General features: G+C 36.5%; 1 long non-coding RNA gene across 1 annotated transcript in view; it reads right to left on the bottom strand.

The window, feature by feature from the left end:
- Positions 1–1,739: 1,739 nt before the first annotated feature.
- The window catches only part of LOC147914511 (uncharacterized), a 35,444-nt gene continuing 17,961 nt past the window's right edge, over positions 1,740–19,222 (bottom strand). The window contains exons 3-4 of the long non-coding RNA XR_015555239.1: positions 10,956–10,980; positions 1,740–6,490 (exon numbers count right to left, since the gene is read on the bottom strand). This is a non-coding gene — a long non-coding RNA (uncharacterized LOC147914511). The remainder of the gene's footprint in view (positions 6,491–10,955; positions 10,981–19,222) is intronic.

Below are 19,222 nucleotides of genomic sequence, written 5' to 3'. Positions count from 1 at the left end.
ATAAGTTACAGTTCTCTTTTACACTAATGTGACACAGAACATATTATACAATTATGACCACTTGTTAACCAAATCAGTGTGCACAATACAGACTTTTCTCTATCAAAACATCTTTGGCAGCACTTTTAGAGGCCTTTAAACTTAACCTATATCTGATTTATTGTCAGATTTCTGGGAAATAATTGAAGTGATTTCAAAATGTTCCCAACCAAAATTTTTTCTGGATAAGATTATGTGTGAATTTTCAGGAACTGCCCACGGCCAGATGTGGCCCAGTGTGGTGCACAGGGGCTTTGGGAGACTCAGCATTTTGGAAGTCTACCTTTTCAAGGAAGCTGACATCACCCAAGTATAAACAGATCATTGACGCCTTGACCACAAGCTATTGCTACAATGCAAAGCTATGAGATTTTTGAAAGAGAGTTGGGGAAAGCACAATGAAAAAATAAGCAAAATTTCCCACATCCTGCTGAGAATCTGACAAATGGATTCAAGGATTCTCAAGGTCTTTGCAGGCTCCCAAACTGTAATTGTGTTTTTGAATTCTTGGAATTCTAGAATTCTTGGAAGTTTCATATGTTGCAAAATGGCATTGTTAATATGCTTTTACAAGAAGACTGGTTAATGTTGGATGATATACATATGAAAAAATAACTTTTTCACATAAGTACAGTCCCCAAAGGGTAAAAATATTTCAAAAGGAAATTTACTTATCAATTCAAGCATATACACTGCATTTGAGAAAAAAAATTTTCCCCATAAATAAAGTCAAAAGTATAATTGGGATTATTTCCTCATAATACTTTTTAATTATTTTTGACCAATAATAGTATTTGAATGCTATGCTGTATTTTATTTCTCACTTGTAGCAAGATTAGATTCAAATTTCAATTCATTTCTTCTCAAATCCAGTTCCTATTTGTCAGAGTTAAGAGCACCTCTATCATGCAGTTTTAACATTGAGGATGTCCTTAAAATACGAATTATGTACATTTGACATTGGATTAACATTAATTTTTTAATTGGCATCCACTCACTATACCTCTTATAAGATCACTCTGTTATGTAAAGGATATGTGCTAAATTTTCTGTAGTTTCTGATCATTTAAAAATGTATAATGTAAAGATACTAAATGGTCTTTATGGCCAACATACGGATTAACAGTTCATTTAATAACAACAATAACTTAAAATCTTGATATACTTTATAACTTACAAATCACTTTTATATTTATATCATTTTTAAAATTTATCTTAAAAAATGAATTTTTCCTCAAATTAATAAGATTCTTATGTCAAGAAAACTGCCAATTTTCTGAATCCAATTCAGGATTTTTTCTCAAATGTATTAAATTATTTAGAACAAGTCAATTTTAAATTAAATAGAAAACCCTGTAGAATGAATCACAGGTTCTTTACTTCTATATATTAAACTTTTGTCCTTTTTGAAGACTTCTTCCACCATTAAAAATATGTCTTCCTGGAGGGTATTATGTTAAGTGAAATAAGCCAAAAAGAGAAAAACAAACACTGTATGATCTCACTCATATGTGGAACATAAACCAACACATGGACAGAAAAAACTGTATTGTGTTTACCAGGGGCAATGGGGGTTGGGGGGGCACAAGGGATGAAGGGAGACATGTACATGGTGATTGACAAACAAAAATGTACAACCAAAATTTCACAATGTTATAAACTATTAAGACATCGATTAAAAAAATATGTCTTATGTGGAATCTCTTATGGTATCTGGGCAGAAGAAGATTTTGTAAGACTGTTTACCAGATTAATTATGTTTGCAAAAAAGATAGATAAAATAAAAATGAGCCTGGTCACTACTAGCTTAAGATTTTTCTTTTCAGTTTTGCATAATGTGTGCAGATCAAAAAGAAAATCACAACAAATTCACTTCAGAAATACACTCAGCACGAATTGATTGTTAGTAGATCATGCTTAATCCATAACATTTAACAACAAAAATGTTGTGCAGTATTTTGTTGGTTACACCAAAGCAGGCGCTTTGAGAAATCACTGGATTTTTCATGTCTCTAATACCTGCCCTATTTGGGGGAAGGAGAAAACAAGAAAGGAAATATTTCTAGAAAAGCCACTTTGGTAATATCTGAGACAACACCATTCTTATTTCAGTGGGATTTTATTTTATTCTTGTAGGCTTAACATCTCACTGCATGAACAAAGAAAATATCATGTGAAAAGGGCTTCAGGCTAGCTACTTCCAAAAGGATTCAACCTTCCGAGTGCTATCAATATCATCCATACACCCACACGGTTAGCACTTTTGAATACATTTACTGAAAACCATTAATAAAGCAACAATCTTACGCTGGTTCTTAACCATGTGTCACAGCGAAATAAGTTCATGTAAATCTGTGAACTGCACGACAATGATCAAATTAACAGTCATTTCAAGAAAAAATGCCCCTCAGGCTGAAAAATAATTAGTAGTCTCTCACTATCTTTTCCTCCTAATAAAAATCACGATATTATTGTTGACTGTGCTAATAAAACACCTCCCGTGACCCTGATGTAGCTTGATGTAAAATGTAAGGACTGTTCTATTGTGCAGTCTCACACATGTTTTATTGAACATTTCCATTTGGCTCTTCGTCTGGGAACACAGAGGGCCCACAGAAGCTGAACAACTTTTGTCACAGTGTAATGCAACTCTCACTGTTTATTGCTGCAGTTAATAAAACGCTCACTTTGAAATTCATTATCTTTGAAATTTAACTTTTAACTGCATAAGCTGAATATTCAGAACTTGGGATATGAGCAGGAACAGGAGGAAGAGACAGAAAAAGCAAACAGGGAAAATCTACTTAGTGCACAGAGCAGCCCAAGGTTGGCACATATGTGGCCATAAATGTCAAGTTTGGGATTTTGATTTTTAGAAAAACATTGTATCGAGGAAGTCATAATGGTCACAAGTCATTCAACATATTTTCCTTTTGGTTATTTATATCCACTCCACAACTATTTCTTGAATTTGCTCTTGTTAGCGCTGTTGAGTTGATTCCAACTCCTAGCAACCCTGTGTACAGAAGAGCAAAACCTTGCCGGGTCTTTTTGCTCTACCCTTTCACCTTCTGGTGCTATATCAGACAATGTCCTGCTGCTATTCATAGGGTTTCCATCGCCAATTATTTTGGAAGTGGGTGGCTAGGTCCTTCTTCCGAGTCTTTCTAGTCCAGAAGCTCCACTGAAAGCTGTCCACCATGGGTGACCCTGTTGGTATTTGAAATATCGGTGGCATAGCTTTCAGCATCACAGAAACATGCAGCCGCCACAGTATGACGACAGATGTGTGGTGTGGCTCCCTGACCGGGAAACAAACCTGAGCTGTGGCGGTGAGAGCACTGAATCTTAACCACAAGACCACCAGGGCTGGCTACTTCTTGAATGCTTTTGTACAAAACAGTGTTGCAGGTTTATGAGAGACAGAAAGAAGTAAATACATAATCCCTGTCCTCAAAGAGCTTACCAAAGATATGACAAACTGGGTTTTTGTGCTGAAGTGGATGATGAGCTAATATTGGTTATTGATGTTCCAATATACAAACTGAAGATGAAATGCCAATTATCTTTAAAAAACAAAACACAGAAACTTAACAAAGTCAGTAAACTACTGAATCATGTGAATCAAAACATTGAACAGCATCTTTTACAAAAGCAAAGGAAGTTTTGTTTTGCTAAATTTTTATAGAAGGAACGTCTCAGCATTCCTCTAAACTCCCTTTTCTCAAAGTGTGCTCCATGAAATACTATGTTAAAAAATGTTTTGAAGGTCCAATAAGCCCGGAAATACTCAGTTAAGCCAAGTTAAATATCTTTAAGACTTTAATATGATCACGAGCATTGTGTATCTCTAGGACAGAATGTTCCTCTCACAGAGCATCTCAAGGGCCTATAGTTCCATGGAACAAAGCTTGGGCAAAGCCACATCTGATGGTGGATGAGAACAAGTGTAGACTCTCCCGTCTGCAAACTGTGTTCTAGAAGTCTGGATTTTTAACACTTTCTCCGGGTGATGTCAATGTAATTGCCTGGCATCAGACCTTGGACTGATATTTGAGAGTCTCTGATAGTGAAGCAAGGTTCACAAACATTAGTTACAATGTGATAGTAGATGTTAAAACATTGTTTCAGAAAGCCTTTCAATGGGCAGAAGAAAGTGAACGCTTTTCATAAACAGCCTCTGTTGGAAGAGGGTAAATTTTTCATTACTTAGGCTCTGCTCTCCTTTACATTGTAAAAATGTTAACGCTTTGGAGACGAGGAAGGAATTCCTTAATGTCAGTCAGTGTTAAGGGATCTGGCTGGTTATACTTAGCATGATTATCATCTCCACTGCTCACTGCTTCTTTCAGCCTGGGATGCACGCCACTGGGCCTTTTTTGTACCAAACAAAATCACCTTCTATCTCTCTTTCTCTCCCAGGCTCTAAGTAGCCAAGTACTCATTGAAGAGAAATGAGGGGAGGTGCGTCATTGCTTTAGATGTAACTAGCTGCTGGGTGTCCAAATACTAAGTCTTCCACTCCATGTCTCTTCAACGCTATAAGATACACAGGCTGTGTTTTTTTTGTGTGTGTTTTTTCCTGAGGAAGATTCCCCCTGAGCTAACATCTGTGCCAGTCTTCCTCTATTTTGTATGTGGGTCACCACCACAGCATGGCTGATGAGTGGTGTAGGTCTGCGCCCAGGATCCGAATCCGCGTACCCGAGCCGCTGAAGCAGAGCATGCTGAACCTAACCACTAGGCCACGGGGCCAGACACAGGCTGTTTTGATAAACTATTGCCACTCTTTGAGTTTTGCAACTTAAGGTCCAACAGGGAACAAGCCCACGATGGTGATAAAGAAAAGCAGATGGAACTGTCAAAGAAGACCAAAGGCAAGAAGAAAAGAAAAAAGGTGTATTTTCTCAAAAAGTCAAGTCCATAAATTAACTTGTTTTCACCTACCTCTCCCTCAAAGGGTGTGACTTGTGTGACCAGTGTTGTCCACAGCACATAAGATGGTATTGACACTTATTTTTCTAAAAGATCAAGAGGAATGCCACTACTATTAGGATACTTTTATAGAGGTATTGTGGCGGAAATAGGTGTCATTGTCCTAATAGCAAGTCAGAGTTTCTCACACTATATTTACAAACACTGACAAAACCATAACCTCTGTTCACGGAACTTTTGTACTTAGGAATCAGCATAATTTAGAGTTAAAATTAAATCATCACAGCTCAAAATCTGGTATCCCACCTCAGTTCTTGAAATGATTTATAATGGTTTATTAAAGATGCACATTGTCAACCTCAGTTTCTTCATTTGTGAAAATGGTTTTTGGTAATGAAAATGTCTAAATCAACATACTCTGGGGAAATAAAGTTCCTGTTTGTAAAAGTTCTTCAGTGTGTATAACAAAAATTATGGCTCATGGTAGCCAAGTGATGGATGGATGGATGAATGAAGATAGCTTATATACACAAATACACAAATTTCTCCTTCATTATTCAAGTTCTAGCTGTGAATATTATCTTGATTTGCCACTGTGATGTAAAAAGTTTAAATTGTGTTAATATGTACCTTTGTTGTTGTTCTATCAGTCTGTCTATATAACAAATCATCCCCAGTCTTAGTGGCTTAAAGCAGCACTTTTTTTTTTTGGTGAGGAAGATCAGCCCTGAGCTAACATCCATGACAATCCTCCTCTTTTTGCTGAGGAAGACGGGCCCTGAGCTAACATCTATTGCCAATCCTCCTCCTTTTTTTTCCCTTTTTCTCCCCAAAGCCCCAGTAGATAGTTGTATGTCATAGTTGCACATCCTTCTAGTTGCAGTATGTGGGACGCCGCCTCAGCATGCCCGGAGAAGTGGTACATCGGTGGGTGCGTGGGATCTAAACCCCGGGCCGCCAGCAGCGGGGTGTGCGCACTTAACCACTAAGCCATGAGGCCGGCCCCAAAGCAACACTTTTTATTATCATTTCTCACATTTTTGTGGATCAAATGGACTCCGCTAGGTGATTTTCACTTGAGGTTTCTCATGGGGTTGCAAACAAATGGTGGCTGGTGTTGATGCCATCTGGAGGACATCCAAGATGGTGGTCAGTTCATGCTGGATGTCACATGGGAGCTCAGCTACAGCTGTTGACCAGAGGATCTACATGTGGCCTCTCCATGTAGCTCTTTCATATAGCTTCTGCCAGGTTCTTAGGGAAAGCATTATAAGTGCAAGTAGACTAAGCAATCCAGCAGAAACTACAAAGCTTCTTATGACCTAGTTTGAAAATCCAAGGACATCACTTTGCTGCATTCTATTGGGAAAGACAAGTCACTAAATCCAGGCAAGATTCAAGAAAAGGGGAACTAGACTCCATCATTTGATGTGGGATGCAGTATATACGTGCAGGGAGGGAAGGAATTGATGGTATTTAGCTTCGATTATCACAGCTTTTTTGGTGGATCTTCTCCCTTGAAAGATACAAACATGTCTCAAAGTTAGAGTGAGATATTTCAGTGAAATCACTTCTGCCTTCTGATATAAAGAGGCCCAACGCCATTCCAACTCTTTCCAGGTTTATCTGTTCTTAAAGCAGAGGAAAAGTAGCAAAACCCATAAGTGGGACTTATCTCATTTCAATCAAGTATAAACATTGCTAATGATTTTGTTCCTTGCCATAGATGTGGCAAATATGGCGAATATTTAATAAACTATGAAGCACCAAGAAAATATAGTTACTCTTGCTTCACCTAGAATAACATACTGTTAAACCAAGTGGATGAGGAATCATATTTCTTATTTCATTTACATTTCCATAGAGCAAACATTAATAATCTTATTTTGCAGATGAGGCTCAAACAGTTAAGTGACTTTTTTTTTTTTTTGCCTTAAATTGTACAATTAATGAGCAGTAAAACCGAGATTCCAGCCTAGGGATTGTACTTTTTTCGCTATACATGCTGCTTCAATGAAAAGTGAATAAACACTCTGAAAACTTGTGGAGAAATTGGGGGTGGAAGAATGGAGGTAGGGCAAGAATAAGATGCAGCAGGAGCCGGGGAGCATTGTACTGAGAAATTTTTGTCCCAACAAATATTTTCTACAACCCTATATAACCAGAGTGACAGAGTCTTATAGCAACCACAGTCTGGGAAAAATTAAAAAACAAATCAAAACTGTAGATGTGGGAAGTGGAGGAAAAGAGAATAATGTCCTGGAGGTCACGGAGCTGGCAGCCGGGAGAGGCACAGCATGGCTGGCGATGGTGTGTGGGAAATACATTGACAAGTGGTGAACAATGAGATACAGGGAGAGATGGGAGAGGTGACCCCTTCCTTCCCCTGGTGCTCCCATCCCTGCTGCTGAATAGTCTTTTGGGTTTGTATAGAGCTTGAGGAAGACTGTGAAAGAAAAGATGAGAACATCCATGCTGCCGGCTGCATGGCACTCTTTGATTTTTTTCTCTTTCCACTGTTTGAAAACAAAACAAAACAAAACAGCATGCCCATAGCAAAAAGAATTAATTTAAAATTTCAGTAACAGTAAGGAAATATAGTGTAACAAACGAAACACACTACTTCCTAATTATATAGTAATATGTTTCTACTTCAGAATTGTTTGTAGTTCAATCTTAAAAACAGAAGGAAAATACTATGAGTAGCAGCTACTTTGACTCATTTCATTTCTCTAAACAGTATATAATTGTTTTAAAATGGAGTTAATTTTTTCTTAAGAAAAGCACGCTGACAAATAAAATTACAAAAAAGAAAGGAGTGTATTGAAAGTTAAACATCACCTAATACGCTATTATTCTTTACAACTGTTTTATATGTCTTTTACTAGTTGGAAGACTAATCTAGGCAAAATATTGTCTATAAAGCTTAAAATCACAGCAAAATCTGCTTCTAAAAAAATCAGGCCAAATAAGCAACTTTTCAGTTACATATTTTTGAATAAATTGATTCATATTTTTCAGAGGCTAAGTGGTCTCAAATTATTTTTGATAATTTTGATGCACATTTCAATCCATGAGAGAAAATTGCATACATTAAAAGGATACCAAATTTAATGTCATTCTTTATCTGCTTCTAATTCTTATCCATGAATTCATCTATATCCATCTCAGCCTATTATGAACAATAAATTCTAACTACTTTATGATCCATGTTTTTTGCTGCAAAATGCACAAAAATAATTAAGCCAAATTGAAACAATTATAGAAGTACACTATTCAATAACTGAATTGCCAAAAAACTTTTACTATACCCTAAGGAGGCAAAAAAAAAAAAAAAAAATGCCTATACAGCAGTAATATCATTCCACATGTTACATTTATTCCTGCAAGCCAGCGAAGCTCAAATTAATTGTACTGACTAAACTTTTCTTCTTGGAGAAAATTAAAGATATGCTGTTGTCAACACTTGAGCACAACCTTGCCGACACTTAAACGCAGAGAAGGGTGTGACATCCTGCCCCGGCTGCCTTGCGCTAATTAATCACTCTGGTATTTAGGACCATTCAAGCAGACAAATTAATGGGGAATAATTAGTGTATCTTTGTTCCAGCTCAGCTTTGCACACCAGACACTCTCGGGGAGAGAGGGGAGTTTGCAGAGCGCGAGCCATTAGCACGTGCATAGTTTCACTTCTGTTCAGCAAGTTCTTCGGAGATTAAGAGAAAGGCCAAATTAGCAGACGTGTGACTGGGGTTAGGACACCCTTCTGGAAAGAAAGCCCTCTGTTTGGGTATCAGCTTTCAGAAGCAAGTTGCTAATCCAGATACTGAATTTCATGAAACACAATTAAACCTCAGGGAAAAGATAATTTCAGAAACAAAAAAACAAGTCTTTTAAAAAGTATAGGGAACATATTTTTTATTTATATCATTTATATTTATTTATATATTGCAGAGATAAATTCAACCCTCAGAAATTTCACATTTTTCCTTATTGTTGGCTTTTGTGCATTTTTATTTCAAATGGATTTTTATCATAATATTTATAATATTTATATTTAACACATAATATTTATAAATTTTGTAATTAAATAGTGTAGACCATTTAACCTCTCCGGAGTTAGTGAGAACTCTCTGCAGATACTCCCTACGGCCATAAAACTCAATTTGTTTCTTCTGATAGGAATCATAGAATAGCAAATTCAGACAAAGTCTCCGTACACAGGCAGTGTGACCAGGAGAGTATTGATTAAATTCTGTCCCGTTTTACAATGCTGAGTGGTTTCGATGTGCGCTTGGACTGACTTAAGGCATAGTTTCTTGCTGAAATGTATTTAAAAACTAAAAATTAAACGTTGACAGCTACTACATTGAGAAAATGTCATGAGTTGGTTTCCCTACTGAAAATAAAACAGAGAGAAAACCAAATGATTCATAAGAGTTCAAACTCTCCTGGATTAAATTCATCAGTTTTACTTTAATACATAGATTCCTTGCCTCGCCAGACAAAAACATCCGATTTTTCCACAAATAATACTTCAAACACCAGATTTTATTCTAATGATAAATTATTTCTGAGCTTTTTATTGAGTAACAGTTTGCTATATAAAGAACTTATCTAAACATACTGCAAATACTTGTGTGAATATATGTATATACATTCACATGATGACACATTTTAATACCATATGTTGAGTGATCTTCAATTACTTTTTGCATTTTTCTGCTATTTATGTAACGGAGGAGTTTGACTACCTCAAGTATGTTTTCTGTGTTCAATGACTGTTTTCTACATTTCACTACCTAATTCTTGAGCTTTGTCCCTTAACAATCAAGGCAAGAATTATTGCTGTGGCTGCACAGAGAACATGACTGCACATTTCATACCCACTGTTGGAAGGTTCACATCCCTAATCACCTCACGCTCAGAGAACAGGGGTACTCTCGTGGAAGGGTGGGCCCCAGAGGGTCAGGAGCTGATGTAAAAGGAGACCACACAGTGAGAAAAGAGACCACACTCCGGAGCAGGTTATCAATCCTTTTGTAAAGAAATTCCACCACCAGAAATACAAAGATGAAATGAGTGTGGGGCATCTGTGAGTGGGTTTGGTCCTGTTAACAGCACATAGCATAATAATAGTATAAAAGAGGAATTTCCATAATTTGAGACATTGTTTTACCACTCCCAGCTCTTAGGTTTCATAAAAACATGATATTGTTAGGCATAATGCTCTTGAATTTGTGCTGGTGGAGAAGGAGAGGAAAAAAAGCCAATCACAAAACCATATATTCTTGAAATTTCTTCGAGGCAGAAATGAATCTCTCTCCAGTCTCCTCTGCCATACTAAATTACTGCCTACGATAAGCCCAGATGCCAATAGAAAGGCTTCCATCCTGGGAGTGGGTCCTCCTAGATCTTTGAAGGTGCCTAATCCTCATTAAAGGCAAACCCTGGGCGTAGGAGGGGCTGCGCTGGCATCAAGGCACCTGGCGATGACTAAAAGCGCTGGCCCCATGTGCGGCTGCCGCTGAGCAGCAGAATGTAATTTAGTCGCACCAGCGGGAGCAGGGGTCAATGATTTTATATTAATGGGGATCACGACAGTTCTAAGCTGTGGCGTGCTTTGAAATAAGTGTTGTACAAGGCAGCAAAGAGAGCTCGGCTGAGGAAATGAACTGTGTCACTGTTCTCCTCATGCCTTGCAGCAAACATTGGAATGTTTTTAGTTGCTACAGACTCTGTGCCATCATAATATTTTATAAACAACAATTACCTATTTCATTTTGAAAAATTCAAACTCCTAAAGTAATGCTGCTAAAGATGAGAAAATTCCTTTCGAATCCAAATAGGGTCCACATGTGTGGCCAATGAATGGAATATGGACGGGATGCTCAGAGATGCAACTATCTTATGCAAATAAGGCCAGGCATGTTATGGGTAGTTGTTGGGATATTATTGAAAGATGATATATCGTTACATACCTTGACGTTTTCAAAGTGTCCACACCTAAAACAAAAGAGATGGAGTTAGAGGCAAATGATTTTAAATTGAGGTCAGTATTCAATCTTTGCAGTTAAAAGCATTACTAGCACAACTTAACCAAAATTTAAAAAACAAAATTATTTTCAAATTTATTTTCAGGAATATCAGGTTTAGACTTCATATTAATTTATTTTCAGGAATATCAAGTTTACACTTCATGTTAAATTTTCAGCAGATCAATATTAATGTTTTTCAATTAGTAATTGGTTATGGAAGGCAAAAAATTATTTTTTTTAGCATCTTGGAGAGTAAGGAAAGAGGCAAAATAAGAATTCTTCCAGAACTCAGGGATGTTCAGATGAGAAGGGCTGCATTGTATGTGGAAAACAATGGAGGTGTAACAAGGAAGGAGGCTTCAATTTTCAAAATTTTCAAAATTTCTTTTGAAGGAAACAGGCCAGAGGTATCTGAGCCAACAGAGGTAAATATATAAGCTTTTCCAAATATGATCGATTAGGGGGAATTCTTCCATTAAGTGGATAACAGCTATCCAAGAATTACAAAAAATTTCAGCTGTGAAAAGGTGGAGTGTTGATCAGAAAAATAAAATCTATTCTTATAAATTTCCACTTGGTAAAACAATTGATTAATTTCCAATATTTCTCCCATGCCCAAGAACTTCTTTGGAATTAGTGAGCCATTACTGGAGAACAAAGTGGTATCATTGAGCATTGAATTACATATCATCTGTAAAACACTTTTTCTATAAAACAAAATCCAAGCTTGACTAGTCTATTAGAGATGTCCTTTCTAAAGATGATGTGTGAAACAATAGTGCTGTGACAAATGTTCTGTGCAAAAGCTCACACACATTCAGACATATATATATATATAAAGATTCTGCAGTCAGATATGTTTAAGAAATACTGCATTCTGTAAGTTTTTTATATTCCTGAAGAACATTAACATATTAAAGGCTCTGAGAAGTCCTGAAATAAAGACTTTCTTTGGTTTCATTCAGATCTTTATCTATCCAACTAATTTTATTATTACGTATTTTTTTTTCCCTGAACCTATTAACATCCTCTTCTCTGAAGCACACTTTGGGAAATGCTGTATTAGAGTTCACTGAGCTGGTGAATATGCATTTTCATGAAGCGGAACTAGTAGATGTAATCTCAGCCCCAAGCTTATTCCCTTGCACATAGGAATTGGTTAATGGAAGATTTGGGCTGTTAATTATAATTTAATTAAAATTTCAGACTTTCAGAAAGTGTGCAATAATCTACATGATATTTATAAATTAATATACAAAAAACTTGGAGAGACACTCTATTATTCCCAACAATGAAAGGACAGAGGATAGCAGATATGTTTCTATCTACAAATGTGAGGAATAGGAGTCACCAAAGGTTGAGTCTTGATGTGGGGACTTGACTAATTCATTATTCTTTTAAATAATTTGGAATATGGAATGATTTGCATATTCCAAGACTGAAGATACACATAGTTTTGTTAGGACAATTCAAGCCAGGACTAGGTGAGGTGAATGAGATACACTCTCAAGCACAAAATATACGGGGCAACAAAAAACTCAGTAATCAAGACACGTAATATTTTAATTAATATTATTAAAAATCAAAATTTATGCAAAGAAATGCATGAAAAACAAAATATCAATGTTTTAAATAAAGACAGGATTAATGTTACAGGTTTTTGCTTTTGCCTTAGGCACCAATATGGCTCAGTACAGCACTTAGGATAACAAAGTACCAGGAGACAAATAGCAGAAAGAAAGAAGCACTTAAATGGCAGTCCAAATTAGTTCTGATCCTTTCTGCCAATAAATAGCCATGTAACTTTAGAAAAATCTATCAATGTACCATGTCTCTGTTTATTATCTATAGAGAGAATTGCGTTTCTCAAATTGTTCTGAGAAGCATTTGTTCAATGAGATGTTAATAGGTGTTCAGGTAAAAAAAGGACAGATAGTAATTTGATATCAAATCTGTTTGGGAAGAGCTGTATTAAATTTGGTCAGATTTCTTCACTGCAGGACTTCCCAGAACTTTTAACATGCTAATATATTTCCTGATTGTCTTATAAGAAAACAGAGTATGCAACAAATAGAACATTTAATATCATCTCATGCAGAGTATGCAAAATGCTGGACCACATGATTTAAGTTCCCTCCTCCTTGTAAAACTTTAAAATTCTAAAGTGATATTTTTAGAGGTCATGTGCTTAGAGGAAATAGGAATTTAGTACAAATGAAAACTTTATAGAAAAAATAATTTAACTATGCTTACAGAGATCTATATTTCTGCAAACATTTGTAGCGTAACGAAGTGATTTCATATTCAAGTTCCCTAAAAACAGAGGATCTACCTGTTGGCTTCAACAGCCAAAAATATATGTTAGACTGGGGCTGCAGTTTTGGTATTGAAATCTGACAAAAGACATGTGAAGGATGGAAAATGAAAAGGGTAGAAAATGAAACACCATAAGCAGATGAGAGTAGATGGGAAAGGTTATTTTATGGGAATATGTATTTTTAAAGATGCTTCAGTATGTACATATGAAGTTTGAGAATCAATGTTAAAAAGAATTATCAACCATAAAATACATATACGTATATATATATGTGTGTGTGTGTGTGTGTGTATATATACACATACACAGAAATAGACATAGATACATATGGATGTATGTATATGAACAAATGGATATTGAAATTTGAAATGAATACTTTTAAGGCATATAAGATAAATTCATACTCAGAGGTGATAAAATGACGTCACCCTCAAGAAATTATATCAATAGCTTCCAGAATGCTTTAGAAAAAAATGATGAAAAACAGATCTATGGTAAGTTAGTAATACATTTACCAGTTATTTTGGAGGAGCTTGATATTGAATAGTACAACTAAATATTATACAAAGTGTCTCTTGGAACCTGCATCCAAAACAAACTACTGAATTGGAATTTTCATGAATCTCAACGTAGATATTACTTTTTATCTTATCTTTAAACTTTGTGAGAATTCCAATTGTTTTCTTCTATAACCCCCAGTGCATTCTGTCAGTCTATAAATACCACAACTAAGGTTTTCAGCTCACTCTCTTAAACCCCATTTTCATCAACACTTGACCCCAGAGGACCTATAATCCATTGGTTCTACCAGATTTTCATGGTCCTTATCATCCTTATGTCCCTACTTTCCTCCTTACACAGCTACCTTCCTCAGCCAGTTATATTTACTCCCTCACATACACTTCCAACTCCCTTGCTCCTCTTTTAATTCATCATACCAGATGGCAAAACAACCAACCTGGTTAAATGCAACTCTGCTCACTCTGGCATGCACATTTGCATTGAGTGAAGCTGGAGAAACACACACACACACACATACACACACACAATGCTTTCTGAACTCACTTTACACATATGATCACAAACCTCAACTGTGTTCCAAATGCTCGATGGCACTATATTTCCATTCACTCTCTCCATCATCTAGAATAATGATTTATTCATACCTCTTCCTCCTACGATTCTCCAGTATTTCCTCCCCCATGTTAAATCTCAGCAATAATTTTGCTTTGTTTAGAATTTCCAAACAAGAGAATTTCCATAAGAGAATTTCCTTAAGTTTATCCCATTTTCTTCATAATTTTATCAACTTGCTTTTGTGACAATATATTTTGTCTTTTCTTCTATTACTGTGGATGAATTGTCCTTACTCCTACGTGAAGCCAACTCCTCCATTTGTCCACTGGATTGCATCACATAGGGCCTCATCGATTACTTATTCAAACAGTTCTTTCCTTTCTCTTGTATCACTCATTTTCTTCTCTCTACAGCTTTCCCATCTCTTGTCTCCAGTTCTCCTTCCAGCTTCTGCCCAATTTCTCTCCTTCCTTTTACAGCAAAATTCCTCCTTTGAAGACATCTACTCTCGCTTTGTCCTCCCATTTGCATCTGAACCCACTCCAAAGAAGCTTTTGCCACTATCCAGTATACCAAACCTGGGTCACCAATGAGCTCTATTTTGACAAATCCAATGGTCAACTCTTGTTATCCCATTATATTTCAGCTATCAGTAAAATTTGACAGTTTTCATATCCAAACCACCATTATCTCCCACCTAGACTATTACAAAAGCCTCTCAACTTCTTCTCCTTGACCTCACATTGTCCCCTACAGTCTATGCCTAACTGCAGCCAGAGGAATTCTGTGAAAAGGTAAAATATAGTCATGAGTCGCTTAATGACAGGGATGCCTTCTGAGAAATGAGTCGTTGTGTGAACATCATAGACTGTACTTACACATACCTAGATGGTATAGCCTACTACACACCTAGGCTATACCGTATAGCCTATTGACTAGGCTTCAAACCCATACAGCATGTTACTTTAATGAATACTCTAGGCAATTGTAACACAATGGTATTTGTGTATATAAACATATCTAAACATAGAAACGGTACAGTCGAAATATGATATGAAAGATAAAAACATGGTACACCTGTATAGGGTACCTATCATGGATGGAGCTTGCAGGACTGAAAGTTACTCTGGGTGAGTCAGTGAGTGAGTGGTGAGTGAATGTGAAGGCCTAGGACATCAGTGGACACTACTACAGACTTTATAAACACTGTACACTTAGGCTATACTAAATTTATAAAAAAATACTTTTCTTTCCTCAATAATAAATTAACATTAGCTTACTATAACTTTTCTACTTTATAAACTTTTAATTTTTTTAACTTTTTGATTCTTTTGTAATAACCTTTAGCTTAAAACACAAACACATTGTACAGCTGTACAAAAATATTTTCTTTCTTTATATCCTTATTTTATAAATTTTTTTCTATCTTTAAAATTTTTTTTTACTTTTAAACTTTTTTCTTAAAAACTAAGACACATTAGCCTAGGCCTCCACAGGGTCAGGATCATCAACATCACTGTCTTCCTCCTCCACGTCTTGTCCCATTGGAAGGTCTTCAGGGGCAATATCATGCATGGAGCTGTCATCTCCTATGATAACAATGTCTCCTTCTGGAATACCTCCTGAAGGACCTCCCTGAGGCTCTTCTTGAGGAGGTGTCACTCCTTTCAGAAATAGGTCCACGGTGGTTTGCTTGGTTTGTTTCCTTTTTTCATCACAGATTTGCTTGTAAGCAGATAATGCACCATGAACATTTCTCTCTATTAACAAAAACTTTCGGTGTTGGGGTCCATGTTTTTAAACTTTTAAGGAGCTTGCTGAGATCTGCAAAAGCTTCTGCTAAACCCTTTATTGTGAATTTTCTTGGGAGATCTTTTTTTTTCTTCTCCTGCAGTTTCCTTTTCTCTCGCATCTTCTTCAGCTATGCATTCCTATTCCAGGAACTCCTCATTAGTCACTTCCTCAGCAACCACCTCCATGAGCTCCTCAATGTCATCCTCATCCACGCCCAGGTTAAAGTTGTTTGCCATCTCAGGCACAGCCTTGTTGATTTTTGCAACCTCTTCATCCTTTAAAAATCCTTTGAAGTCATAAACAAACCTATTCAGTGTCTTCTTCCAGATGCCATATACTCCTTGGTGACATCAACCCAAGCCCAAGCAAGGTTCTTGATATAGTCTTAGATGTTGTAATCCTTCTAGAATCGCATCAGTGTCTTCATCAGTTGCAGCAATAGCCTGGGCAGAGGTCTTCCTCAGGTAGTAGGTCTTAAAAGATGCTATAACCCCCTATTTCATTGGTTGGATCAAAGAGGTGTTGTTTGGAGAGAAAACACCACTTGGATATTGGGATGAAGATTACCAATAAAAGGAGGATGTCTGGAAGCATTATCAACAATAAGCAAAATCTTGAAAGGTATGCTATTCTCCAAACAGTATTTCATTTAGCTGGCATAGCAATTCAGGAGGGCATCTTGGAAGAGGAGCTGCGCCACCCATCACTTTTTATAGCTCCTGTAATACACTGGTAGTGTGTACTTATTGATATGCTCGAAGGCCTTGGGTTTCTCACTGTGCCAGATCACAAAGGGTTTCAATTTGTAGCTTACAATATTGCCACAAGCAAAACTGTTATCCTGTCCTTAAAAGCCTTGAAACTTGGCATTGACTTGGCCTCCTTATGGATGAAAGTCCTTTCAGACATCTGTTTCCATAATAGGGAGGTCTCATCTATATTGAATATTTGCTCTTGCAAATAATTTTCCTCCACAATCAGTTTCCAAAAGTTATTCAGCCGCCTTCACATCAGCTCTCAGACTTACCACTCACTTCCACATTATGTAACGAATAACGAATTCTTGAGTTAAACCATCCAGCACTAGAAGTAAATTCAACATTGTAGTCAGGTCCAGCCTTTTCTTTCAACATCACAAACAAATTTTTGCTTTGGCAGTGATTGTCATGGTGCCAAAAGGGACATGCTTCTGTATCTGCTCTTCAATCCAGGTCATTAGATTCTCCATGTCTGATATAGGCCCTTCTCAAATTTTTGTTAGTCTCATTGCTTTCAATGAAACAGAACTTTTAACAGCTTCTGTCATGTTGTTGCTGTTCTTCAACAGCATAGTTATGGTGGAATGGGACATGCCAGACTGGTGAGCAATAACCATCACTGATTTTCCGCCTTCATAGTCCTTAACCACTTTTAATTTTGTTTCCAGGTCAATCACTCAATGTGATCTCTTACTGGAAATATTAGCAGTGGATTTTATGCTTAGGGGCCATGATAATTAAATCATGAGATTAAATCAAGCGCAAGAGAAAATGATGCAATCAAGAGACGAGGTAAACACGAGATGTATGAGGCTGCTGCTGGTGTAATATGGCATACTGTTTGACAGTAAACATTTTTTAATAAGTAGAAAGAGTATACTCTAAAATAACAATAAAAAGTATAGTACAGTAAATGCATAATCCAGTAACATAGTCATTTATCATCATTATCAAGTATTATGTACTGTACATTATGTGCTGTACTTTTATACAACTGGCAGCTCAGTAGATTTGTTTATACCAGCATTACCACAAACGTGAGCAATGGATTGCGATATTACGTTAGGACAACTATGACATCACTAGATGATAGGAATTTTTCTCTATTATAATCTCATGGGACCACTGTCGTATATGTGGCCCATCCTTGACTGAAACATCATTATGTGGTGCATGACTATATACCATCACACTTTTATGTTCGAATTTTTCTATCTTAGTGTAAAAGCCAAAGACTTCGTAATGTATAGGGTCCTGTCTGATCTGGTCCCCTGTTACCTCTTTGACCTTATCACCTATCCCTTCTCTTCCACCACCCCCCACCCATCTCATTACGTTATAACCACATTGGCCTCTCCGGTATTCCTTGAACAAACCTGGCATGTGCCTAGCACTGCCTTTGAATTTGCTCTTTCTTCTGCCTCTAATACTCTCAACTTTAATATTCACATGATTTGGTTTCTCCCTTCCTTCAGGTCTTTAGTCACCTTTCACCTTCTCAGTGACCAATTCCCTGGACAGTGTCTCTAAAATTGTGCACACACACACACACACTTGACATACTTCGTATACCACTACTCTGGTTCTCTCCACTGCCCTTATCATTATCTAACATACTATACGTTTACGTATTATTTTTTTAAAACATATTTTACTTATTATTTTGTTCATTATACACTTTACTTATTTAGAATGCGAGCTCCAAGAGGGCAGGTTTTTCTTCTTTGGTCTATTCACTGCTGTATCCCCAGCACCTAGAACAGGGCTGGAACATAATGGGTACCCGAAATGTATGAGTTGACTAAATTAAATGAATGAATAACAACCTCATTTGAGTTTAAAGTGTTCAGCTAATTATAATAATTAAATAACTCACTCAAGGCTAATATATAATATTCTAGTGAGCATAATTGGAAATAGTATAAGAGATACTCAGTTTTCCTATTCTACTTTTATATTGCTTCTCAAGTTTTTGGAAAACTTGAGCCATTGCATACAAAGTTTTCTTTTTTATATTATCAAACATGCCTATTTATTCTTTTCTGGCAACTGGATTTCCATTCTTGCTTAAGAAGGCCTCTCACAGAAACCCAGGTTGTATATATAATCTCTAAGATATTTGTACAGACTCTTTGTAAAACCATCTGGAATTTATCTTGTACATGTTGCATCATAGCAGTCCAATTTATTGAGTAATTACTCCTATTTATATTCCCATTCATTTAGTCTTCCACATATAGTTTAAGATCATTTTACCCAATTCC

Source organism: Ceratotherium simum, chromosome 19, assembly GCF_057802395.1.
Source record: "Ceratotherium simum simum isolate JZ-2026a chromosome 19, ASM5780239v1, whole genome shotgun sequence".
NCBI lineage: Eukaryota > Metazoa > Chordata > Mammalia > Perissodactyla > Rhinocerotidae > Ceratotherium > Ceratotherium simum.
Note: the sequence above shows the minus strand (reverse complement) of the source record. Positions and strands in the feature narration are given on the sequence as shown.